This window comes from Aulonocara stuartgranti (assembly GCF_965226115.1).
Source record: "Aulonocara stuartgranti genome assembly, chromosome: 3".
NCBI classification, from domain to species: domain Eukaryota; kingdom Metazoa; phylum Chordata; class Actinopteri; order Cichliformes; family Cichlidae; genus Aulonocara; species Aulonocara stuartgranti.
In genome coordinates this window covers 69,932,192-69,959,957 of record NC_138941.1, presented here as the reverse complement: position 1 = coordinate 69,959,957, position 27,766 = coordinate 69,932,192, and the positions used below count along the sequence as shown (strand labels likewise).

At 41.2% G+C, this 27,766-nt stretch overlaps 1 protein-coding gene and 1 long non-coding RNA gene across 2 annotated transcripts in view; both read right to left on the bottom strand.

The window, feature by feature from the left end:
- Positions 1 to 27,766, bottom strand: part of LOC309693309 (hemicentin-2-like) — a 1,543,010-nt gene that overhangs the window by 977,531 nt on the left and 537,713 nt on the right. The gene's annotated exons all lie outside the window — the stretch shown is intronic.
- Positions 46 to 1,660, bottom strand: LOC309696619. The gene is made up of 3 exons (XR_014273562.1): positions 1,153 to 1,660; positions 682 to 813; positions 46 to 584 (listed from the first exon to the last, which is right to left on the bottom strand). It is a non-coding gene; the product is annotated as an uncharacterized lncRNA (long non-coding RNA).

The following is a 27,766-nucleotide window of genomic DNA, read 5'->3' as shown; positions in this document are numbered from 1 at the left end:
ATACAATAAAATAATAACTACACATGTTATGTGTTAGTCTTTAATACAGCTCTCCAACACACACACAACAAATAAATAATCAGTCACTTTGATTTTTTAAAATCAAATTTATCATTATTTTACTAACAGATTTGCAAATCGTTACATAAAAATATTATTAACTGCTTTTAGAAGTAGAAATGATTTATGAGGTTTTAGATATTTAAGATAACTAGATTGCCACCTATTGAATTAATGCACATTTTAAAACATCAGAAGCTGGTGGATAATAGAAGACAACTTAAGGAAGCGTTTCCCTTTTTACATGGTGAAAAGAAGATGACCACTGAAGGTGGAATGGTGAAAATGATTGTCATATATTTTAAAACTAACCCAGAGACATAAAAACACCTGATCTCCAGTCTCTAGACGCAGTGAGGCTCCATTAGAAGCTGTTCCGAAATGTGAGGCCTGACGCTCCCACGCTGAAAAAATGCGTTCTCCATTCTTAAACAACACAACAGCTACACCATAAACAGGATCTCCAGGTCCACATACGTACCACTCAAAGTGGTAGGCTCCTCTCACTGGTGCAGTGAAAATACCTGTGGGACATTTGTTAAGTGGAAAATCAGATGTTCGAACATCGTGAACATCAGTCTGACATCAACATAGCTGAGAAGTGACATTCAGTCTTATTACCTGTGTGTGGGTTGTAGGCATTTCCAATGTTTGTGACAAGATGTTTAAAGACAAGCGTAGTGTGTGTGTTAAATGGGCCAGTAATTCCACCACCTTCAGCCAGTAAAGAAGCTGAAAAAGCCACCTGTTTGACTAAGAAAGAGAGAAATGTCATGAATTTAAAATTTTTGCTGCGGTGTCCCCCCCTCCCCAAAAGACGAAATGAAAAAGTTTTAGTGAAAGCATTTGATAGATTTCATTCTTACAGAAGCCAAAACCAACTAAGAACAGCTGCAGTGTGGTAGCTGTCCACAGACAATTTGGAGGAGGAGTGCTGAGATAAATACATTTAAAGAAAAGGTTGTAGATATGTTTTGCCACACAGTGTGTAGCAGTCTTCTTGGTAACTGGATTGCAGCCTTAATACACAAAAAAATACACAGATATTTTAAGATGAAAATAATCAGAGCCATGTTGACTTCATCACATTACCTAGTAGCTGTTGATTAAGATTTTCAATTGCAGTCCTCTGCTTATCCACTTCCTCCAACTTTGCTGCATTGTCTGAAAAAGAAAGTTTAAAAAATAACATTCTCTAAAAATGTATAAATACCCTGTGTGTGTGTAAGGAGTTTTAATTATTGTTCTAACTACAGAGTGCTACTGAGGATATCGTCGGGTGGTGGAAGAAATAGTTCGAGGACCTCCTTAATCCCACTGACATGTGGGATTGAGGGAGATGAGTCTGTGGACAAGGAGGATGGCTCGTCTATCACCGGGGGCGGGGTCACTGAGGCAGTTACACAGCTCCTTGGTGGCAAGGCCCCTGGGGTGCATGAGGTTCGTCCTGAGTTCTTGAAGGGTCTGAATGTTGTTGAGCTGTCTTGGTTGACATGCGTCTAAAATGTTGACCTTCAACAGGTCCTGGCATCCAGCTCCCACTGGAGCAGTATGCAGCCATGGTCCTCAGTGGAAAAGGGTAGAGCGCCCACTCCGTGTCAGGGACGTGTTCCTGCACAAAGTGGAGGAGTTTAACTATCTCAGGATCTTGTTTAAGAGTGAGGAGAGTGGGAGATCAACAGACAGATTGGTGCTGTGGCTGCAGTGATGTGGACACTGTATCGGTCCATCATGGTGAAGAGACAGCTGAGTGAAAAAGTAAAGCTCTTTCCTATCCAACACGTTGCAACACGTTCTCACTCCCAAAGCGTAACATTTTACGCTAGGTGACAAATCGTCAACATATTACGTTTTCGGCTACCCACAACATTCCTAAATGACGACCTCGGAAAAAAGAGGAAATATGAGAACCGTCTGGACTCCATCTACACGTTTTCACTCTTTTTCTTCAAATCGCTTAGAAACACGTTATTTAACATCATTATAGTCCTGGATGAGGTCAGGAATAAGGTTATGGTCAGGGCTAGGGATAAGGTTAGGTTTACGGCTGGAATACAGGGCTGGAACGTCTGTTACCGCGGGAGCGTCATTGCACTGGATTCCAGCCATAACCCGCCGCGTACCATAAGAACGCCGAAGGTCTCCTTTCGCGTTCCTCAGGAACGCCGCGGGACGTGACAAAACGTCGACATGTTACGCCTCGGGAGTGAGAACGGGCTGTCCTATCAGTTTGTCCCCACCTTCACCTATGGTCACGAGCTTTGGGTAATAACCAAAAGAATCAGATTCTGGATAAAAACAGTGGAAAAGAGCTTTCTCAAGCCTGGGAATGCCTTGGTGTTCCCCCGGATGAGCTGCAGGTGGGGGCCGGGGAGGGGAATGTCTAGGCTTCTGTGCTTAAGCTGCCGCCCCTGCGACCCAGCCTTGGATAAGTGGAAGATGTATGGTTGGGTTGAAACTACCCTTAGATAAATTATACTTTGCACAAATTAGTACATATTACATTTTCCCCACTGAACCCATAAAAAGCACAAATTTTGATGATTTCATATACTTTAACCTATAATTATTAATCTCACACATTGGAATAAATGAACTCTAACAAATAATAATGAATCACTAATATTCTGTTATACAATGAAACATGTGTACATACAGTACCTTGTTGTTGCTGTTTAAGCTTGTCAATTTCAGACCTCTGTCTCTGAAGTTCAACGTTCTGCATTTCCAGGTCTTTCAGTTTTGCGACATGGTCTGACAGAAAAGAACATAAATAAGTCAATATGAATTTTATTTATCTGCATCATTTGAATCTTTTCATTTTTAGTAGGTTAGATTATTGAATAAATAATGAATAAATAATAAAAATAAAAAGGTCACTGACATGGTATAACTTGAAGATGAACTTCTACTCTTCATGTGTAACATGACACTTGGTTGACCACCCTTCCCACTCCAGTTCAATAAAACCACAGCTGTCCTTTTTTGTTTCTTTCTTCTCTGACCACTTAGGTGAGAAAGCTAGTGTTCAATGCTTTTCAGAGAATGAATTAATCTCTGACCCTTCCACTCCAAGCACTCCTCCAGATGCAGTGAACAATCTTATAAGCAATACAAGAGCATGCCGAAGAGTCTTGGTTGCTAAATACAGCAAAAGTATTCGGCCCCCTTGAATTTTTCCACATTTTGTCACATTACAGCCACAAACATGGATCAATTTTATTGGAATTCCACGTGAAAGACCAACACAAAGTGGTGCACACGTGAGAAGTGGAACGGAAATCATACATGATTCCAAACTCTTTTTTTTTTACAAATAAATAACTGCAAAGTGGGGTGTGCGTAATTATTCAGCCCCCTTTGGTCTGAGTGCAGTCAGTTGCCCATAGAAGTTGCCTGATGAGTGCAAATGAGTAAATAGAGTGCACCTGTGTGTAATCTAATGTCAGTACAAATACAGCTGCTCTGTGACGGCCTGTGTTCACACCGAACGCGATAGAGGCGGCCAGAGCGTCAGGTTTATGGTATTTTTTTTTTTATTTTTTCACTCTTCCCAGTCTGGTGCAGGTCTACAATACTTTTCCTGGTGTCCTTCGAAAGCTCTTTGGTCTTGGCCATGGCGGAGTTTGGAGTCTGACTGTTTGAGGCTGTGGACAGGTGTCTTTTATACAGATGATGAGTTCAAACAGGTGCCATTCATACAGGTAACGAGTGGGGGACAGAAAAGCGTCTTACAGAAGACGTTACAGGTCTGTGAGAGCCAGAGATTTTCCATGTTTGAGGTGACAAAATACTTATTTTCCACCCTAATTTACAAATAAATTCTTTACAAATCCTACCATGTGAATTCATGGATTTATTTTTTCACATTCTGTCTCTCACAGTTGAAGTGTACCTCTGGTGCAAATTACTGACCTCTGTCATCATTTTAAGTGGGGGAACTTGCACAATCAGTGGCTGACTAAATACTTTTTTGCCCCACTGTATGTGCACATCTTTACTTTTAATAAGATGTTTCAACATGCAGACGTGAATCTAACACAGTAACAGCTGCCTTTGTTTCAGATCCAGCTCATTCCAGTTCACTGACAAAGATTTGGTGCTGCGATAACGACTCTGAGCCGATGAAGCTCTGACTCTGATAACATCTCCCTCCCAGTAATAACCTCCCAGCAGCAACTATGACAGACACGTCTCCTGACAGTGACACTCTTACAGATACACATTCAAGACTCAAGAGCTTTATTGTCAATGCAAAAGATATCTCTCTCCAAGAGATGTAAAACTCAAAATTACAAATACATAACATACTAAACTTTGTGATGCGGCTGCTGCTGCTCCACATGTTAGTAAATCTGACCCTAAATCTTCCTGCTTCTCTTAGAGCACACAGGTAACGGCTGCCCTGAGCATGAAGGTGTGTCTGCAACATGATGAAGCTCGTCTAGAGCAATGATTACAATCTGCTCCGGGGCAGCTGGAGAGTCCTGTTTGCTGTTTGCCTCCTTTAGAAAATAGAATAAGAGCCAGAAACTTCTTCTCAACACAAAATAGTCTTTGAATGTGTTTTATCTTATTTTCTAGGGTCCATTAGAGTGACCGTGGATACAAAGTGATGTTAGTGGAGAATTAAAGGTTTTAGTAAAACGTGTGAAGGTTGACAGTTTGATTACAGCTGCTCAAACTGATTTCCTGTTCTTTGTATGTTTGTCACACTTATTAAATGTTTCAGATCAGGATGATGTAGCTTTGGATTTGTTCCCTTAATAACAAACATCTTCATTTACAAACTTCAGTTTGTGTTTTCTTTGTTTAATATTTTAATGTGTTTGATCTGAAACATTTAAGTGTGACAAACATACAAAAACCAGGAAACCAGGAAGGAAACAAACTCTGTTTCACTCTGTTTGTTTCCATCTTATGTTCTTATATGTTGTTTGACTGCAGGTTTCCTCAATCTTATAAACAGAACATTTGCATAATGACTGAAAGCAGCCCACTGAAGGAAGAATGGGCTGGGAGGTCAGAGATCAGTGGGCTTTGGTCAGTGGTTGTTGATCATGACCTGACAGATCTGTATCCTGTGTGTGCACCCACTGTGGGCCTTTTCTGTGCTTAGTGTCAGCCTGAGCTCCATGCAGGCCTCAAAGGCCAAGCAATTTAAAAGCTTCACCAAAACAAGGCACCACTCAAATAGCTGGACCCAGGCTCGCCGCCCTTATGGAGGAAAACATAGAAGATGATCTCTGTGAGTTATTTTTACTGTCATATTATAAAATGTGATGTTCTAGCATCATGTTATTCTTCTTAAGCCTTTGAAAAGCTTCCTCTGTGTCCATTAAACTGATGACTTTAGTGCTGCTGTCTACTTGTTACATTTAGTACTGTTTCATTTTCAACCTAGGAAGATCTGTAAGAAGGACTCACAATATAACATAATACTGTAAGATTACTAACAGGTAAAATACTCAGATTGTACTTAGATAAAAGTCATCACAGACTCGCCCAGCCTGACTGCCTTGAAGCTCAGGTGTCTTCACTGCCTCCTCTGATAAGAGCTGGAGACCTGAGTAGGTTCGTCACCCATCAGCAGCAGATCACCTCTCGATCGGGCACGTTTTCATCTGGGAGGCTTTTAGAGCTCACTGCCCTCGGCGTCGCTGCTGGAACAACCAAGTTTTGCTATTGAATCTTTGACCTGCTGATCTCACAGAGGCAGGAGACCCAGAACATCCATGCCAGCTTCAGTTTATGCTCTGTCCTGTCATCCAATCAGATTTGCATGTAATACACTGATATTCAGCCCCAGCCTGGTGTTCTCTCCATCTCTGACCTTTCACACAATTTAAACTAACAAACTTTCTCTTTAAAACTGTTTGTCAATCACAATTTACTCGATTTATTATTATTCTATCACATATTTATATCAGTCATAATGAACTCAGTATGATCTGAGCTGTAAACCTGTATTGATCATCACAAACCTTTATAGCGCTTCAGAGCAGCTCCTTCAGTGGCTGCAGCACCCACGATGTGGGCGGAGAGATTTCCTCCCCTCTGCTGTCAGACTCCACCACAAAGACTTTGCAGCTGATCAAACACACACATGTGCAATAGGACTAAGTGTAACACTCTTTTTCTGACAACGTTGTATTTGTACTCAGTTGTATATAGCATGTGTATTCTATTTTTATCCTATCATTCTATTCTATTCTATTGGGTACAGTTGTGTACAGTTTCTTATTCTATTCCAGGGTTCTCTCATGTTTGCTATGTAACTGCACTGTCCACTTCCTGCTGTAACAAAACAAATTTCCCACATGTGGGACTAATAAAGATGCTCTTATCGTTACTGTATAACCACAGGTTCACTTCACATTTGGTAGAATATAAAAGGACAAAGCTGGACAATTGTCATCACATTTCTCATTAGTTGCTGTTAGCACAAGCACACAAAGAAAGCAGAGCTTTAGCTTTAGCTCCCTACATCACTTTTAAGCCTGGATGTTGAGGCTTTTGCTTCCTCTCAGCTGTGATGACATCTCTGTCTGCTCCATCTCACCCAACATCATCCATCTGACCTGATGCTACCTGACAAACTAAAGATAAAATATTAAATTCATTTTGCATCACTTACATTTAAAATACATTTAAGGTGGATTTCTTAAAAGGGAAGGGACTGACCTGACTGTTGTGTCGAGACAGGTGTGAAGGGAGTTAAATCCAGTCTTATACTACGGACGTGTTTGGTTTTGGTCTGTAATACGTTGAGTTTATTATCTATAAGTTAACATAGCAAATCCTCCATCCAGAGGCTAAAGTGATATCAGAGCTAGACTACTTTAAGTGGAAACAGATGATCGTCTGAGCCTTAAATGAAATAAGGTTAAAAAGAAATGCTGCTATCGACAGTGTGAGGCAGTGAGCTCTGTTATACCATATTTTTTAATTTTCTTTATTATTATTATATTATAGTGTTATTACCTTCCTGTTACTTCATAATAGAATGACAGTTAATGGTAAAAGTCTTGAATAGTTTTGAATTTATTTTTCCATGATCACATTTCATTCAATCACTCGTGGACTTGTGTGAATGTTACATGTATTATTTTCACCCGTGGATTTACAGACACTGTGTGAACAGTTTTCATTTTATCCAAAGTTTTACTTGATGTCCAACTGATAAAATCACTGACAGACAACAGAAGCAGGAGCTCAGAGAGAAATTCAATTCAACTTTATTCATAAAGAGACAAATCACAACGTTAGGTTTTATTTTACAGAAACTTCAAACTAAACCAAATTCAGGACGTGTATTAAACCTGCAGCTGATCCCTGTCTGCTGTTCACTACCTTTGATTTCTGTTACCAGCATCATCTCATGTTCCCCAGGTTCACTGACAACGCTGAAACCACCAGCGGGAGACTAAGAGTGCTGATTTAAAAAGATTCAGACATTTTATTTTGCTGCAGCTCAACATGAGGCTGGATCCTGATTCTTTGTTGTTTTTGTTTTCTCTACATCAAGAAAACAGCAGCAACAAGAAGCACAGCAGGAACTGACAGGCTGACCTTCAGTCCAACAGATCCTCCTGTGTGACCTGCAGGTGAGAAACAGCTGTGAGGTGTCAGGTAGGTGATGATGAAGAACAGAACAGAATCCATTTGCTCTTCAAACTGCTGTCAGACATTATCTGCTGCACTCTGATCACATCACTCAGACCAGCTGCTTTCTACAAAGTCTCATCAGCAACATCTTTACAAACCAACATCAGATTGTGTGTTTTGTGGTCTAAAGTTTTGTGCCTCTGGTTTCTCATTGGCTCACACTCTTGCAGAGCCGTAACACGCACATGAATGAGAGGTGGTGAGTGTAGTTCCTGTTAACAGGGTATTGCAGACCATCCCGCTAATTGCCGAATTTACTTTTGTCTGTCATATTTATGATGAAAAACAAATGTAATCAAATTAGATATTGATATTTTCATATGGGAATTGATCCTGCAACATGAAACGCTGGGATTGGAAGTTCAGCATCGCTCCGCACATCATACCTGTGAGATGACAGACAGCAGTGTGGAGGAGAGTGCGACACAAAAACACAGAAATATGACTGACAGCTGCAAACGAAGCAGCATCTGCTGCAGGTGAAAGATATTGGGACTAGCAGAGCAGAGTGGCTTCACTGTAAAACAAAATTAGCAGTGAGTGTGAAAAGTTTCTGTGTGTGGAGTTCAACACCGTCCACTCAGAAGCTGCATCACTGGATGGTAGATTTAAAAAGCTTGCATTCAGTGACAACAGAGCTGTTGATGAGGCACTTCAGAGAATAACTGCAGCAGCAAAGTGCACTCCCACCCAGCTCCACCATTACAGGGCCAAGTGAAGGAGGAGCCACAGACGTCTGCTGGGTGGAGCCTCTTTGATGAAAGAGCTACAGGAGATGCTGCAAAGAGAAATACTACAGCTGATGTTATGATGGAGATGAAATGTTATCTTGAGGAGCCCCTCATCCAACAAGGAGAAGGCCCACAGAGCTGGTGGGAGGCCAAGGCCACAGTCTTTCCCTACCTGTTGAAGGTGATGGAGGGGAGACTGTGCATTGTGGCAACATCTGTTCCTTTGGAGGGTCTTCTCAAAAACTGGGCAGATACTAAGGAGAAACCACATCAGCCCATCCAAGCTGAGGCAGCTGGTTTTTCTGAATGTCGACCTGCACTGAGGACAAACTGTTTGGCTGCTGAGTTTGGTTCTGTTCTGTGGATTTGTTTACAGTGGGGCTTTTTGTGCTGAATTAAACTTAAAGGTTTGATTAAAATATTAAACAACAGTAAGAATGCCTGCTTTTGTGACAGAACAAAAACACAAAATTAGGCAATTATAAGGCTTTTCATAAAAACACTACATGCAAAAGGGTTTGTCAGCACACAAAGCATTCACATTTGCCAAGTAAAGCTAAAGTATGAGGCTACAGAGGATAATAACTTAAGAGACATTTGGGAGCCACGAGACGTGCAAGATAATCCAGAGCTTAGATCTAAATAAGGAAGTCTTAACTCAGTAATGGAGAATATCCTCACACATTAAGAAGCACCGAGGGAGGGAAGTCCTTCATTACTCTGTCAGTCAGGTAGGTGATCAGTGAAGAACAGCACAGAATCTATGTACCTGCATGTTCAGCTCAATTTGTGGATGCAATAAGAAGTAAAGTGAGAGTGATCAGCTTACCAGTGACTGTGATATTAACCAGGTTACTGATGGCACCATTACTGGACTCACACCAGTAAACTCCGGTGTCGTGAGGCACCAGCGTACTGATTGAACATGATCGATCACGTTGCTGTTGTCCCCGCCCATCTCCACACTCAGCCCTCTGCAGTTTGCTGGTGTTTCTCCTCACAGTCCAATCAGAAAAGCTTTGGTCCTCCTCACAGATTACAGTCACAACATCTCCCTCAGAGACATCAGAGCTGTGAGGAAGAGGAGAGGTTAGATCAGGGCAAGGCTGGACTGGGACAAAAAGTCGGGATGAAGATTGAAAATGTGACGTCATTCAGGGGTAAAACCGCAAAGGATTCTGGGAACTTGTGGCAAGAGGTACTAGCGCACGCAGGCTTTCAATTGAACTCAGTTACACAGCGATAAAAAGAAACACAAAAATGGCAAGAAGCTGTTGTATTATTATTATTATTATTTTTTTTTTTTTGCCTGTCCCGTTTGGCTCTTTTGCATCAGAATTGTTGTCTAAAGGCAAAGAAAGATGCCCAACGGATTTACTTTACCAAACTGACCATCCCAGCCTTGCCGTAATGGTCCATTTGATTCACTTTTTATTGTTTATTTTATTTTCACTTACTGAATACGGGACAGACTTGACTGGGGGAAAGAAGGGGAGAAAGAAAGAGGGAAAGAGAAACAGCTGAGAAGAGGGACGGGGGAGAAGGGCAAAAGACAAAAACCAACAGAACGGGCAGAGAAAAAAAAAATGCATATATCAATCACCTGGATCACCTGCTGAGAAAGAAAAAAGAAAGCAAGCAGAAGAGAACAAGAGTAATAGAATAAACAACATCACAATGATATATGGGAATATGACAGTAAATACTAAATGTTAAACATTATTGTGCAGCACATAAGATCAACAGAACACAGTGTGCTTTGAGGTAGGAGCCAAAAAGGGTGTAGTTTGTGGGTGTGATCACCCGTGTGTACACCTGTGAGCATGGACGCGCTTGTTTTTAAAAGGTTCCTTCATGTAATGATCTGCTAGGGAGTGTGGGGGGGCCACAGCCCCGTCCTCCAGGGTATGAAGCAGGTGTGGAGGAGATCAAAACTCCAGACATCCAGAGGCCCCCAGAACACAAGAGACCAAGGAAGACCAACAGAGGGGCAGCCGCGCCACCGCCAAATACAGCTGCTCTGTGACGGCCTCAGAAGTTGTCTAAGAGAATATTGGGAGCAACAACACCATGAAGTCCAAAGAACACACCAGACAGGTCAGGGATAAAGTTATTGAGAAATTTAAAGCAGGCGTAAGCTACAAAAAGATTTCCCAAGCCTTGAACATCCCACGGAGCACTGTTCAAGCCATCATTCAGAAATGGAAGGAGTACGGCACAACTGTAAACCTACCAAGACAAGGCCGTCCACCTAAACTCACAGGCCGAACAAGGAGAGCGCTGATCAGAAATGCAGCCAAGAGGCCCATGGTGACTCTGGACGAGCTGCAGAGATCTACAGCTCAGGTGGGGGAATCTGTCCATAGGACAACTATTAGTCGTGCACTGCACAAAGTTGGCCTTTATGGAAGAGTGGCAAGAAGAAAGCCATTGTTAACAGCAAACCATAAGAAGTCCCGTTTGCAGTTTGCTACAAGCCATGTGGGGGACACAGCAAACATGTGGGGGACACAGCAAACATGTAGGGGACACAGCAAACATGTAGGGGACACAGCAAACATGTGGGGGACACAGCAAACATGTGAAGAAGGTGCTCTGGTCAGATGAGACCAAAATGTAACTTTTTGGCCAAAATGCAAAACGCTATGTGTGGCGGAAAACTAACACTGCACCTCACTCTGAACACACCATCCCCACTGTCAGATATGGTGGTGGCAGCATCATGCTCTGGGGGTGCTTCTCTTCAGCAGGGACAGGAAGCTGGTCAGAGTTGATGGGAAGATGGACGGAGCCAAATAAAGGACAATCTTGGAAGAAAACCTCTTGGAGTCTGCAAAAGACTTGAGACTGGGGCGGAGGTTCACCTTCCAGCAGGACAACAATGGAATGGTTTAAAACAAAACATATCCATGTGTTAGAATGGCCCAGTCAAAGTCCAGATCTAAATCCAATCGAGAATCTGTGGCAAGATCTGAAAACTGCTGATCACAAACGCTGTCCATCTAATCTGACTGAGCTGGAGCTGTTTTGCAAAGAAGAATGGGCAAAGATTTCAGTCTGTAGATGTGCAAAGCTGGTAGAGACAGACCCTAAAAGACTGGCAGCGGTAATTGCAGCAAAAGGTGGTTCTACAAAGTATTGACTCAGGGGGCTGAATAATTATGCACACCCCACTTTGCAGTTATTTATTTGTAAAAAATGTTTGGAATCATGTATGATTTTCGTTCCACTTCTCACGTGTGCACCACTTTGTGTTGGTCTTTCACGTGGAATTCCAATAAAATTCTGTCTGGACAATGTCATATCATGAGTAATAATTAAAAATAATCCATATACATAAAACAAACACATGCACACACACACAGTGACATTTTAGACCTTCAGAATACTGTATATACTTTGGGCATCTCGGTGCTGATCCAGAATCCTTACATTATTATTTATTACTAGAGCTACAATAATAAAGCAAAGAGGAGGGGGAAGTAATAAATATGAAATAATGTATTTATGATGATTCCATTTGTTTCACTATCCACTCTGTGCAGGGCAAAGCTTATTACATGTTTAAACTGTAGAGATACAATCATTTTACTGCTGTAAAATCCAAATTTTGTCTTATTTAAAATATAAATCTAATATAATCTGCTTCTTAATGTATGTTCTTTAAAATACAGTGTGGCGTGGGTGTGGTCTCTGGCCAGCTGCAGAGGAGGGGTGACGCAGTGAGCTCCCGGGGCGGTGCAGGGGCGGGGTGAACAGGTGTGCTGGGATCTGACAGTGATTGTGTCTCTTTATATGTTGGCAGTGACAGTCGGAGGAGGAGGGCGGACATGACAGCAGAGAGAGAGCGGGAGTGTCTGTGTCCCTGTACAAACGCACAGTATTAAATAAAAGTTCGGCTGTCGTCAAATTCGCTCCAGCTTATATTTCTTGGGTCCAACGTTACATACAGCTTGTGTTTTTTAATATATCATAATTATAATAATGCATAATTATGTGGACATGCATATTAGATCGTTTTTTAGTGGAATATAATCCCTCCAGAAAGGCAGGAAAAGCTATGTAACTTGCTTTAAAACTAAATATGTTCCCTAAAACGGTGACAGAGCTACAGACCCATGACAGCCTTACACAGGTAGCCAGCAGCTATGACCAGCACTACTTGTGCAGTTAATAAAAGGACAGGTAATGTTTGTCGCCCTGTTGCACACACAGCACGCTCATTTGTTTCAGTTCGTCAGTTGCAACAAGACAACTTACCAACGTGTACGTAATAAGCTAATACTCCTGGGTGCTACACACTACAGTGTACGCTGTACACCTACTTACTGGTTGTGTCGCATCAGTCTGTGTCTCTGAGTTAACTTGTGTTTCTCCTACAGCTCCGGACCGCTAAAAATGCGCGTGCTCTTTGTGAGCTCGTTCCCGGCTCGTAACCAGCGCGTTCTGCCGTCGAGGGCGATCATTGGTTAAATGTGATCATGTGACTGATGCAAGCCAGATCCTTTTATTTAGCAAAACTATGATTAATAGTTAAATATTATTGTTGAGGGGCACAGACAAGACTCCGCAAAAAAATTTTAAAAGTTGCCTCAACAAAAGGGCACTCTGGGCACCCATCAGGAAAGGGGCGGGTGCTCAAGCCCCTCCAGCCCCCCCCCCCCCTGCACGTGCCTGCTGTTACACCATCGTAGGTTATACAGGCACTGATCCAATAGGTGTTTTGGCAGCCATCTGCTGTGACTGGTTGGGGGTGACGGAAAAGAGACGAGGGCAGATGGCGACAGGATAAAAGACACACATCAGGAAGAGACAAAGTTTATTACTCCTACTGATTAAATATCACAAACAACAGCCAATACAAACTAAACAACAAGCTAACAGGGGTGCTGCAGTCTTGGAATAAAACTGCAGAGATGATCAGTCTATGAAACCAAAGGTGCGTTTTATATTGGGAGAAGTACCAAAAAATGTAAATAATGGGATATAAACTTGGCACTAGGACAAGCAAATGATTTTAAACTGGGCAGGAAAAATAAGATGCTTTTGAGTGGAGTCTCATGGGTCCCCCAAATATTTGTATCTTTACAAAAAATAATAATAACCAAAGCGCAAAAAAAGAGTAATATTTGGCATAATTAAAACTTGCCTACTAAGAATGACATAAAAATTACATAAAGTAGCACAAACACTTTAATATGCCACGGGTAAATTGAGCTGTGGCATTTTTCCTTTTTAAATCCGCCTTTTTTCTGAGCTAATTGAAAGCTGTTTAGAGATCCGTGGTTCTTTCACAGAAAATGATGCATTACTGTAAACTGAACACAATATAAAGTATTTAAAATGAGTTAAGCTTTACACATGTGCCGCAGTGACATTACTGCAGGTGTGATTCACTGACAATCACTTCCTCACTGAATGTTTCAGTGGTGCAGTTGCTCGGGCCTCTGAATCTCTGTTTTTTTGTATTTACCTGCTGCTGATGCTCCTCATGCTTACCTCTGGTCTTACCTTTGCTTCTTCCCCTCTGCTTGGATCTTCACCCATGTGCCTGTTGGACTGTCCTCTCCTCTGTAAACTCAGAGACCTCCTTGCCCTCCCCATTACACATTCTGGCTAAACTTGATAAAAAAAATACTGTAAACCAATGTGTCCTGCATTTGAGTCCAATTATCATGAACATAATTTCTCTCTTTTTAGTTAATAGATCAGATTGTGTGCTTTATAACATGTTTCCTTTATTTGCCTTTTCTTTCTGTGGTCATGTTAAAAAGCAGAGTGTAGTATATTGTTAGAGAATTGAGCCTGTCCACAGTAAAATAGTCACTTCTTTAAACTTAGTCCAAAATGGTGAGAAGAACCTTAACCTCACCTCAGAGTCTGACCTTAAACAACATTCAGTGTTCTGTTCTTCTTTCTGCTTTGTCCTCTCTTGTTTTCATCCATGTTTCTAGAGTTACATTTATTTATACTTTGTGTCGGCTCAGTGATTTATTTTTCTGTCTGCAGGTAGAAAAATCATTGACGTTTGCAGATGACACAGATGCTGTTATGTTTTCAGTGACTGAATGGAGATCATTGCAGTTTTCTTTGTTCTTTTTCCACAGATCAGACCACGAGCAGACTGCACTCCAACAACCCCGTCCACACTACATTTGACTGGTACTCACACTGCCCTTGAACATAAACTAAACAACATGTTGATTCCACCATGTTAGAAGATTTATAGAACTATCATATCATCCCCTTTATGCCTCCGTACTTAAGTAAGTACTTAAGTAAGTAAGTACTCATTCACCCCTCTTTCTGTCATGGTATAAAAAGCTCAGGTTTGCACAGACACACATACTACGTCTGAAAAGAAGATCCAAGGTAAAGTGTTGGGTCGGGTAGTGAGACTATGCTTAATGGTAATTTGTGACATGACAATATTGCTGTAATTTCCAGAGAAATTGATGGCGGAAGGAAGAAGATCTTGCACAGTTCATTTTGCACTTGCATTAGAGCATGAAGCAAAGGTGGAGAGTCAGAAGACTGAAACTGACCAGTTGAAACAACAGCAGTTTTTTTTAATCATACGCACTGGACTCTAAACTAAAAAGTGATTATTAAATGTGAAAAAATGTAAAATTGCTGTACTGCATGGTAATTGGTTTGTTTCAGTGTCATGGAGCTGCAGATGTTTTAGAACATAAATCCTGAAAAATGCAACCAAAACCACCCCAAAAAAATTATATATATATATATATATATATATATATATATATATATATTAGGGGTGCAACGATACACAAAATTCACGGTTCGGTTCGGTTTGATACTTTGGTGTCACGGTTCGATATTTTTTCGATACAAAAAAATGTTCATGCATTTTTAATTTGTCATTTATTAAAATTATAAATATATATTTTAACTTAAAAGTACAGTTTTTAAATTTAACCCTAACCCTTGTGCGTGTTTTTTATTTTGACAGCGAATGTGCACCTGCGGACCACTTATGTGCAGCCCTGGTTATTTAGCTCGTCATATTGCAGCCACAGAAATTATTTTGTCCATGAAACCATAAAGCCGCACTTTCTTTTTGCCTTATAGTCTGATTTGTCATAACTTCTCCGTTTTGCGGTAAGCTTTTCTTTGGCTGTCACTTCTTCACCCTGACCTGTCTTATTTGGCTCAGCAGAACTGAAATGCTTTTACACAGGCACTCACATAAGCTCAGCGATTCTCTGCGCGATCAACCTCTCACATGTTTAAGCTGCGGGAGATTTCACTTGTCATGTTTGCATAGTAAGCTAACGATTAATAAGACGATGTCAGAGGAATTGGTGCACAAATTATCATCACTCACCAATCAGTGCTGTCGCTCTCTATACACAGTTCGCACGATTGCAAAGTGAAAGCAAAAAAACAAGCGCAAATTCAAACGCGACTTCAATATGTCACATATTGACAGTGGCTCACCGATGCCAATGAAATAATTACCCAGCTACATTTCTGAAAGAATGCAAAAGCATTGACATAGATTTTTCCTACAATAGCCCGACGGGCAGGGAAGAGATAGATTGTGGTAGCCCGACTGAAAAAATCGCTAGCTCCGGAACGTCGGGCTAGCGATATTGCAAGCCCTGTATCTGATTGAGGAATCACTCATCTTTGGAAAAGAGAGTTTATTACAGAGAAATGGCTCTTTCCAAAATAAAAGCTATACTATCCGCTTCTTCTGGGCTATATTCTCAGCAGCATAAGGAGAATCATGTGCTAACAGCTGTCTAAATGACTCGGCTAAAGTTAGTAGCATGCTTGCTTTTTTTTGTCTGCTTCCACTTGTCTTTGCACTAGGATGATGTCGGCGTAAATGTGCAGTCATATTCGTTGTGTTCCCACTAGTGCTTTCAGGTTAATCTCGTTGAAATGACCTTAACGCCACAACACGGCAAATCTCCGTTAACGAGCTACCGCCGATCGCCCCGTGCATGGGGCTAGACGGCCAACACGTTAACGAGCTAACTGCGCTAACACACTAGTTCCCACCCATGTAATTGAGCATTGCATGGCACATCCAACATACTGTTTTACTTTAGTCCATGACTCGCTTACCTTCAGGGTCATACGTCACATTAAAACCAAAATAATTCCAAACGCCAGATCTGAATGAGGTTCAATTTGCCTGTTGCAAGGAGAGCTTAACTTCTGTCTCGCTAGCTTGCCCTGCGCTCTTCCTTCTGACGATGCTGTCTGTGTTGAGCGCTCAGTGGATCTGCGCTCGACAGTGCAGCCTAGGCGGAGTAGTCGATCACAGATTCACTGAGCGCTCAACACAGACAGCATCGTCAGAAGGAAAATTGATAAAATAAATTACAAATGTTGTATTGTTCGATACATATGCGTACCGAACCGAAAGCACTGTATCGAACGGTTCAATATCGATACGAATATCGTTGCACCCCTAATATATATATATATATATTAGGGGTGCAACGATACACAAAATTCACGGTTCGGTTCGATACTTTGGTGTCACGGTTCGATATTTTTTCGATACAAAAAAATGTTCATGCCTTTTTAATTTGTCATTTATTAAAATTATAAATATATATTTTAACTCAAACGTGCAGTTTTTATATTTAATGTTGCTGAAACAACAAAGGGATAAAATAAATCTATCTGATCAAGAAATCACTCATCTTTGGAAAAGAGAGTTTATTACAGAGAAATGGCTCTTTCCAAAATAAAAGCTATACTATACGCTTCTTCTGGGCTATATTCTCAGCAGCATATTAAACATATCAGGTCCCCATAAGGAGAATCATGTGCTAACGGCTGTCTAAATGACTCGGGTAAAGTTTGTAGCATGCGTGCTTGTTGTTTTTGTCTGCTTCCACTTGTCTTTGCACTAGGATGATGTCGGCGTCAATGTGCAGTCATATTCGTTGTGTTCTCACTAGTGCTGTCAGCGTTAATCTCGTTGAAATGACGTTAACGCCACAACACGGCAAATCTCCGTTAACGAGCTACAGCGGATCGCCCCGTGCGTGGGGCTGGACGGCGTCAACACGTTAACAAGCAAACTGCGCTTCACCTCTTCAGTTCTGAAAGCTGATGGAGAGTCTCGGGTGTTTAACTCCCAGTGAGGTTGTGATGCTGGCGGAGGTCCTGAGAGTGGATGACCCACCCTGCTGTCAACTGAGTTACTGAGGTCACATGGGTCAATGTGTGAGGGGGGGGGGGGGGGGTGAATGGCCCGGAAGTGATCCCAGGACTATGTTATAGGTAGCCAACACTTTTTCCATGTTTGAACTTAATGTGACCACTAGAGGGAGGTATGTGCCTCTTAGTGCCATAAGCCAGCTGTGCAGCAGGCAGGTTGTTTGGCTTCATTTTTGCACAATGGGAGGAGGCGCTGTCGCGTCGTCCATGTTTTCTACAGTCATTGATTTGGACACAGCCAATGTGTTTAGTTTTACTCTTCCCCATGTGATGTCATTATGTCCATTTGTGTCAGCTTTTTTCCCAGGTGCCTCCACTTCCCCATCACCTCATATGTGTATGTAAGTCTTCTGTCTCCCTTTGTTCATTGTTGCTTCGTCTGTGTTCCCACCCCCATGTCCTCATAGTCACAGAGTCATAGTGTGTGTCATAGTGCCCTCATATTATCACAGTATGTCATAGTTGTTCATAGGTTTCTTAGTTCTCCTGTCACCAGCCAAATTAAGGCTCGCTTTTGGTTTCAAGTTCCATCTCTCTGCCTATGTCTGTTCGTGGGTCGTCTACATACACTCCACAACCGAGACAGGAGAGGAACCTGATAACAGCTGAACGTTCTTTTGTTCACACGGAAAATAGGTGTGAAAGGCAAAATTATAAATTGTTTCTAAAAAAAATTAAATAAAGCTGTTTTATTAAATGAATATATACATAATGCAAATGTGCTCATAAATGAGTTGACTCTGTGTTTTCAGAGTTAACAGATTCATTCAGCGATATTGTCTGGATCTGAAATATTGCAGGTACACGCAGAGTGCAGAGGATTTTTACACATACACTGATAATTGTTTTCTATAAGTCTCTGGGTCAGGAAGTCCAAACATGACGTCCTGAACTGGGCCTTAGAATAAGCTGAAGGATAACATTAGATAATCAAGGCAGGATGTGTTTTTGTGTCCATGTGTTTCTGATTCCAGGAGGAGCAGATACCAGGTGAGGTCGGATGTGGACGGGGAGGATTCGCAGCAGACTGCCACGTTGGATTTGGGAGAAGATAATAATATTTTGTCATTGTCAAAGTATAAAAGCTGTACAGCCCATTTCAGGGTTAGGGTTGGGGTCAAAGTGAAACTAGAAATATTTAGAATCACAATGAGTTCAAAGCGTGAGGAGGTCTGATGTTCCAACAGTGTTCAGGATGAGAATTATTACCTGCAATGCTCCAGTTTGACCTCATGGTGGCAGTGCCGTCTCACTGTTATAATGGCTACACTCAGACTACAGGAGAGAACAAGAGGCTGTACTAAAACTCTGATGTTTTATCGTGTGTTTATGACATCATGCTGACGTCAGCCTGATAATACCTGTTGATTCAACTAAACAGCCAAGGTTTCCAAGGTTCTTAAATGAACCACAAACTACAGGGTAAGAGTGAGCTGCTGAAAGTCAGATCTGTTCTTCAAAGCAGACTTTCAGCTTTATTACAAACTAAGAGTCGGATCAGCACAAATACTGACACAGAGATGGCTGCTGGCACTGCGCTGCTCTGCTGCACTTTGCTGTTTGTCCTTGTCTTTGTCTCTGCGGGTGAGATTGAACTAAACTGAGGTTCTCTCTGAGATAACAAGAAGTACAGGAGGATTATTTTCATCTGGATTCAGTTTGTCTGTGTGTGAAGGAGACACCAGGCTGGGTGGACACTTAACATCTGTAATCCAGCTGTGACAGAGACAAAGAAGTGTAATGTGTGTGTCAGTGTGATGTGTTGTAGTGTCAGGAGTCAGTATGCAGCTACAAAGCTTCTTGTTCAGTGTATACAAACAGCTGTAGCTCCATAAAGGCAGCATGCAGAGACTCACAGTGTCTTATAATGAGAGGCTGCTTTCTCTCACACATTATGTTCACTTATTATCAGCACATGTTGTTGTTCTGTGGAAGCTAACATCTTGTAGTTTCTGACACTTTGCATGTTTAGCATGAGGCTAAAATTCCCCCTCAGTGGGTCACTGGTGACCTGCTGGATGTTCAGAGGTTCATTAAATCCAACATGACTAAAAACTCAAATGTCAAAGTGTTGTTTCCTCTTTCAGAGCAGAAAACCATCACAGCTGAGTCTGGACAGGACGTCACTCTGACATGTCGAGCTCCAAACAACAACATTAGAGTAATAAAGTGGGAGAGATTTGACCTGGGAGATGATTATGTGCTTTTGTACCAGGATGGTCTCCCTGATTCAACACACCAGCATCCATCTTTTAAGAACCGGGTGGATCTGCAGGACAGACAGATGAAGGATGGAGACGTGTCTTTGATTCTGAAGGATGTGACAGTTCATGACGCTGGAGCATACGAGTGTCGTTTCTTCATGGAAGAAACTCGCTCATGGAAGTCCATCAGCAGCCTCAACCTGATTGTTACAGGTGAGTGAGTAGAGTTGAGTGTGTGTGTGATCAGAGGTGAAGCTGCTTCCTGGTTGTTGATGTGTGTTTGTTGTATGGATGAGCTGGTGGATGTCAGAGGTAGACAGATGTTTCTCCAGCTGTTGTCTTTGTGGCTGGTAGTCTAGAGTTGTAGAGCAGCATTGTTTGGTTAGAGCAGAAACAAAGACATTTATGAATCCGTCTCTTCTTCTCTTGCTCTCTAACTCGTCTGTAAACATGTGTGGGGAAGCTCAATGTTAAAGCCTACAGCTGGAGGGGGAGGGGAGGGGTGAAGCTGGTGGTGAGTCTGTGAAAGTGAATCACAGTCAACTACAGCCCCTTAAATTGCCTTATTACACAATGCTGAGAAAGCATTCGAACGGGTGGAGTGGGATTATCTGTTTTATACTCTAAATAAATTTGGATTTGGCCCTAATTTCATTTCATGGATTCAGTTACTTGACTCCTCACCTATGGCACGTGTTAGAACAAATTTGTTATTCTCTTCTTATTTCCCACTTCTCCGTGGTACGAGACAAGGATGTCCCTTATCCCCTCTCCTTTTGCGTTATCAATTGAACCATTGGCGATTAAAGCCAAGCTGACAGCTGACAGTTGCATTAAGGGCATCTTCAGAGCTGACCAGGAGCACAAAATATCCGTATATGCTGACGATCTCCTGCTGTATATGTCAGAGCCTTTATAACACTGAATAAGCATATCCCTGCATTTATTTGGAACGGCAAAAGTCCATGAATTCGTAAAGATTTCATGCAGAGGACTAGGCCAATGGGTGGATTAGCCTTGCCAATTTTTCAGTCTTATTATTGGGCAGCAAATATTCGAAATATGCTGGATCAGTAATTTTACCACAGAGACTCCAGCTTGGCTCCAAATTGACTCATCCAATTGTGGCAAAATGTGCCTATCAGCTTTGTTGAGTTCAGCTCTCCCATTAGAACTGTACACCTATAAATGTAACCCTTTGTTGTATGACTCGCTCAGAATCTGGGTGCAATGTAAGGTTTGGGTTACACTATCAGCTCAAATCATATGTTCCCACCCTCAATGATGGATTCTGCCTTTAAAATATGGGAAGGTAATGGACTTAGAAATATCAAAGACCTTTTTGCAGATGGAATTTTTCTCATTCACGCAGCTCCTGAAGCAGTTTAATGTTCCTCGCAAACATTTTTTCCGCTATTTACAAGTTCACCACTTTGTAAAGAGTCGATTTCCTTCATTTCCAGAAGTACCTGAGGAAACTTCTTTGGATAAAATTATTAATATAAACACTCATAAGAGAGGGGCGATTAAAGAAATGTATGCTATATTATTAGATCTTCAATCTCCTTCTCTCTCCATCCTTAAAGCTCAGTGGGAGAAAGACCTTGGGATGACTTTAACAGATGAGCTCTATGTTTTCTCCATAGGGTACACTCTTCTTCTATATGTGCCAGACATGGGCTGACCCCCTGTGTAACAGATGTAAAGCAGAAACAGGTTCACTCCTTCATAGTTTTTGGCCCCAATCTTCATAACTATTGGGTGTCTACCCATACGGAAAAGATGCATATAAATCTTATAAAGTTTGTATCTGTCTTGTGTGAAGCTTTTATGAAAAGCATACAAGAGTGAAAACAGATTAAGATCCCTTGAAAATCATATAAATGAAACTTGTATGTTTTGGATATTTACTAAAACAATATAAGAAAGTAATGAGAAAGTGGCCACTTTCATGAGTAAATCATATAAGCCTTATATGATTGACTGTATGAAGTAGGCCACATCTTATGCAAGTCTTATAAGTTTTTTCTATTTCTTTTCCATATGGGTATATTTAACACCTTTTCAGAGATATATAACGTTAATTATGATCCCTCTGCTCTAATCTTTGGGGTGATTCCTCAAAACATCACTTTGCCAAAATACTATTCAAATTCTTTGCTTCACTCATTGCAAGGCGCCTTATACTTTTAAGATGGAAGCAGGAAGCTCCTCCCACACATGAACAGAGGCTTGCAGAGCTCATGAAGTTTTTGCATTTAGAAAAGATGAGATATACACTGGTAGGTTCAACCACCAAATTTCTTGAGGCATGGCAGCCTTTTCTAATGTACATGGAAACATTTAAAATGACCACATTGTCATGACCAGATACCATCCATCCATTTTATTTTTGTTGTTGTTGTTTGTTTGTTTTTTGTTTTGTAGGGGTTTCTTTAGTTTGTTTGTTTGTTTTCTTTCTGTTATCTTTTGGGGTATTGTAAAAACTGAACAGCAAACTACTGTATGTTCAAAGTTTTGCTATTAACATGCTGCTGTAACTGAAAATAAAATGAAAAAATAAATAAAACTCAAATGTCAAAGGAAATAAACAAAATATTTAAAGTCAACCATTCTGATCATAATTGCACTTTGACCTTTAACCTCTCTGCTCTGTGTTGTTTCATCTTTCAGATCAGAAAACCATCACAGCTGAGTCTGGACAGGACGTCACTCTGACATGTCGAGCTCCAAACAACAACATCTTCGCTCTAGAGTGGGAGAGAGCTGACCTGAAGTCAGGAAATGTTCTTTTCCGAGTTGGTTGTGATATTATTCTAGATGACCAGCATCCATCTTTTAAGAAGCGGGTGGATCTGCAGGACAAAGAGATGAAGGATGGAGACGTGTCTTTGATTCTGAAGGATGTGACGATTAATGATGCTGGAACATACGAGTGTCGTTTCCTCATGGTAGAAGCACGCTCATTCAAACACAGCTTCATCAAACTGGTTGTTGTTTGTCCAGGTGAGTGAGTAGAGTTGAGTGTGTGTGTGATCAGAGGTGAAGCTGCTTCCTGGTTGTTGATGTTTGTTTGTTGTATGGATGAGCTGGTGGATGTCAGAGGTAGACAGATGTTTCTCCAGCTGTTGTCTTTGTGGCTGGTAGTCTAGAGTTGTAGAGCAGCATTGTTTGGTTAGAGCAGAAACAAAGACATTTATGTCTCTTCTTCTCTTGCTCTCTAACTCGTCTGTAAACATGTGTGGGGAAACTCAATGATAAAGCCTACATCTGGAGGGGGAGGGGAGGGGTGGAGCTGGTGGTTGTGAGTCTGTGAAAGTGAATCCTGCCGGTGCCATAGCTGCTGAAAACGTACTTAGTGCAGACACAAAACGTCCATCAGTTTCAAAGTGTGTCAGAAAAATGTCCACATGGTGACTGATGGATGAGAGAGGTCCCATTGTTGTTGTTGTGCACAAATCATTGAACAACACAAACACTTAGAGCTGCTTTCAGTGCTGCCTGTTTTGTTACTGCACACATTTCTGATGGTCCTACAGTCCAACGTAGCAAACGTCTCCCTGAAGCCTCTTCTTAGAGACCAAAGGTTGGATCAGAGCGAGCAGCTGAAAGGACACATCTATGAATGCAGTCAGAGACTTTCTCACAACCTCACACTTCATCTGGTCACATTTACACTCAGGTTCTCTGTTAGTCACTGAGATTACAGACTCGCACATTTAAAATAATCTGAATGTTGGATCAGATGAAGTTAATATTTTTTATTTCTTGAACATATGTTTAATTAGCATGTTGCTAAAGCTTTAAGTAATGCACTGGTGACCTGGTGTATGTTAACAGGTCAATTAATCAAATCCAGAATAACTCAAATGTAAGCTAAACAGCATAAATATTAAACATAAACAACATCATATTTCCCCCATGGCACAGTCCACTCAGCACTTCCTGGAGTTTCTCATTTGATCGTTCATTGACACTCATGACTTACAGAGACTCTGATCATCAAACACAGGAATAAAACAAGCAGTGAGCACAACAAAGGATTATTAAAGAAGGAATATTAACTCTATTCTAACTCTAGTAACTCTACACCAGGAAACCACCAAATCTTCTGCAAACGTGATTTTAACCAGTCAAAATGTTTTTGGATATTTATTCAGTGTAGAAACCTAAAAAGTCAGTTTTATTTTTAGATGTTTGGTTGTTTTGAACAATTATATCAAACTGTAAGTATGATGTTTGGTATATAGTATTATATATTGCATGGTATTGATATATTGCACTGTTTGAAGTGCTTCGTATATAAAAGTAGTAAACTGTGTACACAGTGTTTGGTGTGACAGAGCTGTTGTCACTGAATCACAGGTTCAGATGTTTCAGCCTCATAATAAACAAACACGTTTTCAGAGACTCGAGGATTTGACCTTCCAAAAGTCTCAGACATGTTTTAATGAGCTCTCACAGTCTGCAGCCAAACAGGTCAAATTATAAAGAACAGCTGGATCAACCCAACATGACCTCTGACCCCGAAGCAGCTGTTAGACCTGTGTATTTGAAAAAAATATGATTTTTTTTATGGTGAAAGCAAGATTCCAGACTGCAGTTTTGGTCAGATCATGTTTTTAAATAAAAAGCAGAAAAATCAACATTAACATTTTCTCACTTTATAAATATTATGAATAATTTTTTCATCTAATCTCCTGAACTAGAAGAGGACACCTCACAGCTGTTTCTCACCTGCAGGTCAGCCAGGAGGAGACAGAGATGAACTGTGAGTCGGACGATCTGAGGACAGACAGAAACTCTCCTGAACATCCAGCAGTCGACTCTGATGATCATCATGTTCAGACTCGGACCAACAGTGTGTGTCTGTGCTGTCAGTGACTCTGAACTACAGTTTATTCATCTTGTTCATGAGATTTACTGACACAAAGTCAAACTGTGTTACAAACACACATGAATTTCTGATCTCAGAGTCAGTGAGTGTTGGAGCTTCAGGTTAGACAAATTAACTATTTTATGTTGGTGTGATTGTTTATTAGCTTCATGTGACTTTTTCTTCTTTAAGTACAGTCCACTGGAAAACACTTTGTATAAAAATCATCTCTTTGGCTGACATTGTTTTTAGTTTGTAAACCAATCTTACCCAGTTTAACAGATTGTACAAACTGTTAACGTCTCTCTCTGATCCTGCACTGAGAAGTTTGACAACCTCTTCAACTTTTCTTTAACATGACACACTGTTCAGGTCAGATTTAACCTGCTTTGACCTTTGACACCAGCAAAACATCCTGAACAACTTTGCTGGGTTGAGACCTGATTACTTTTCATAAACAGACCCATAAGACTCAAAAATATGAAACATATTGTCACATTTATACTGTTGTATAGATGATGCAAACCTTTGTACACTGATGCTCTTTTGGGTGAAGTTTGACTCATTTGTTTAGATGGATTTTCAGATCCACCAGTTTGGCTCAAGTTAGAAACATTGTGATTTTAGGGAAAATTGCCACTCATAATGTATAAATATACACATCATGTTTGTGTGGATTTGTAATGAGACAGCAGTGAAGCAGTGAAGTCATCCTGTTGCCCACAGAAACAGACTCCTCCTGTGAATTAGTAAAGTAACACATGGAGCGCATGAGGAACAAAGGTCATACATGTATCTCCTGAAGTGGATTCTGGGTCTCTGACTTCCTCCCACAGTCCAAAGACATTAACGGGTGTTTTTTATTTATCCGTGTATGCTGTGTGTGAATGTGTGGTTCCTACAGAACTTAATGGTCAGTAACACTAACATGTAAACATGAGTGCATCACATCAGCACATGAAAGAACAACAGTGTGGCATTAATATTACAGCAGTGAGGACAGTGTGATGAACTGATGCTCTGATCTCTGGTCTGACCAAAGCTTTAACTCCAAACATCTCTCCACTGTTAGAGCTTCTGCACTGTTTCAGGTTCAAATCATGGTTCATACTTTCATGGCCTGATGGTGTGACGCCTCCACCTACATCACTGAACTGCTCCACTTCTGTACTCTTCTCTCTGTGGCCTTCTTGAAACGTCCTCTTGGTGTTTGTGGGGTTTTTCTCAGTTCATGTGTGCCTTATAAGAGTTTGTTTTTTAAAGACAATGACAATCAGTGAATTCCTTCTGTGATTGAATGAAATATGAGCACTATGTAAGTGTGTAAGTGTTAATAAAGATTTACATGTACCTGTTGAATTCTCTTTTCATTGTTTTTGTCCCTCCAATAACAGACAAACCTCTGTTTCTGAAGTGCCTTAGAGCAACGTCTTCCTCTGTAACTGAATGCTGTGGGTAAACATGTCTTTACTTCTGTGCCTGAAAACAACATCTCCCTGTAGAAAGTGAAGGCTGAGCTCACTCAGATCACTCAGTCAGATCAACTGAGCTTAGAAATAAACTGATTTGTTGATTTTACAATGCTGTGATTGCAGCTATTCCACAACTCTCTCTGTTAATGGTACACATGGCCACTGATTAAATGGTCATTGATCAATCATCATTATTCTTTCGGATAGCGATTGAGATTGCGGATAGAAGTGGCAGAAATGGGCTTCCTCCAAAGAGTGGTTGGCCTCTGCCTTACAGATAGGGTGAGCAGTTTGGCTATTGGAGGGGCTCAGGGTAGAGCTGCTGCTCCGTCACATCGAAAGAAACCAGTTGAGGTGGTTTGGGCATCTGACGAGGATGCCTCCTGGGTGAATTGTTCCATGCATGTCCCACAAGAAGGAATCGAATGGAACTGAAGAAATCACTTGGAAGAGTGACAAAGCATTTCTCCAATTGAATGCGTCCAGATAAACAGAATCAACCTTTTGTGACACTTTTATAATGTTCAACACGATTACTAACAGATAACACACCCAGTGCACTAAACTCACTGTGTGCAGGACTTTCTTTGGTGTTTACATAAATGGTAAATGGTCTGAAATTCTATAGCGCTTTACTAGTCCCTATGGACCCCAAAGCGCTTTACACTATATTCAGTCATCCACCCATTCACACACTGGTGATGGCAAGGCAGACATACATTGTAGCCACAGCGGCCCTGGGGCGCACTGACAGAGGCGGGGCAAAATGAAAACAAACTACAAACTGCTGAGCTGTTGAACAGCTGATCCAGCCTTTAGTCTGAGCTGCAGTCAGTCACACAAACAGACTGAACAGGGTGTGTTCTGTGCAGCACCTGCATGTAAAACAGAAGCAAAGCTGTTCCTGTGAAATGAAAGTGAAAGCCTCTCTGAGCGTCTCCCTGTAGAAAATGGAGGCTGAGCTCAGTCAGATCACTCAGCCTGCAGACAAATGGAGGCGTGTTTGAGACGTGCAGATAAACACTCAGCTTTGTGTCGTCCTCTAAGGGCTCAGGGCCGTCCTGTTGTCATATTATCACATGCATGACAACATGCGTCTCAGTCCTCAGAGTCCTCTGCACAGTGCTCAGGGATTTTCCTCATCTTTCATATTGTGTGCCTGTTTGAATTCAAGCATCATCGTCTACAACTGGACACCCAGCTCTATCTGTCCATGAAGCCAGATAACACACACCATTTAGTTAAACTGCAGGAATGTCTTAAAGACATAAAGACCTGGATGATAACTTTCTGCTTCTTAATTCAGATCAAACTGAGGTTATTGTAATCGGCCCTGAAAAGCCTAGAAATATGGTATCTAACCAGATTCTTACTCTGGATGGCATTACCTTGGCCTCCAGTAACTCTGTGAGGAACCTTGGAGTCATTTTTCACCAGGACATGTCCTTCAACACACATATTAAACAAATATGTAAGACTGCTTTCTTCCATTTGTGCAACATCTCTAAAGTTAGAAATATCCTGTCTCAGAGTGACGCTGAAAAACTA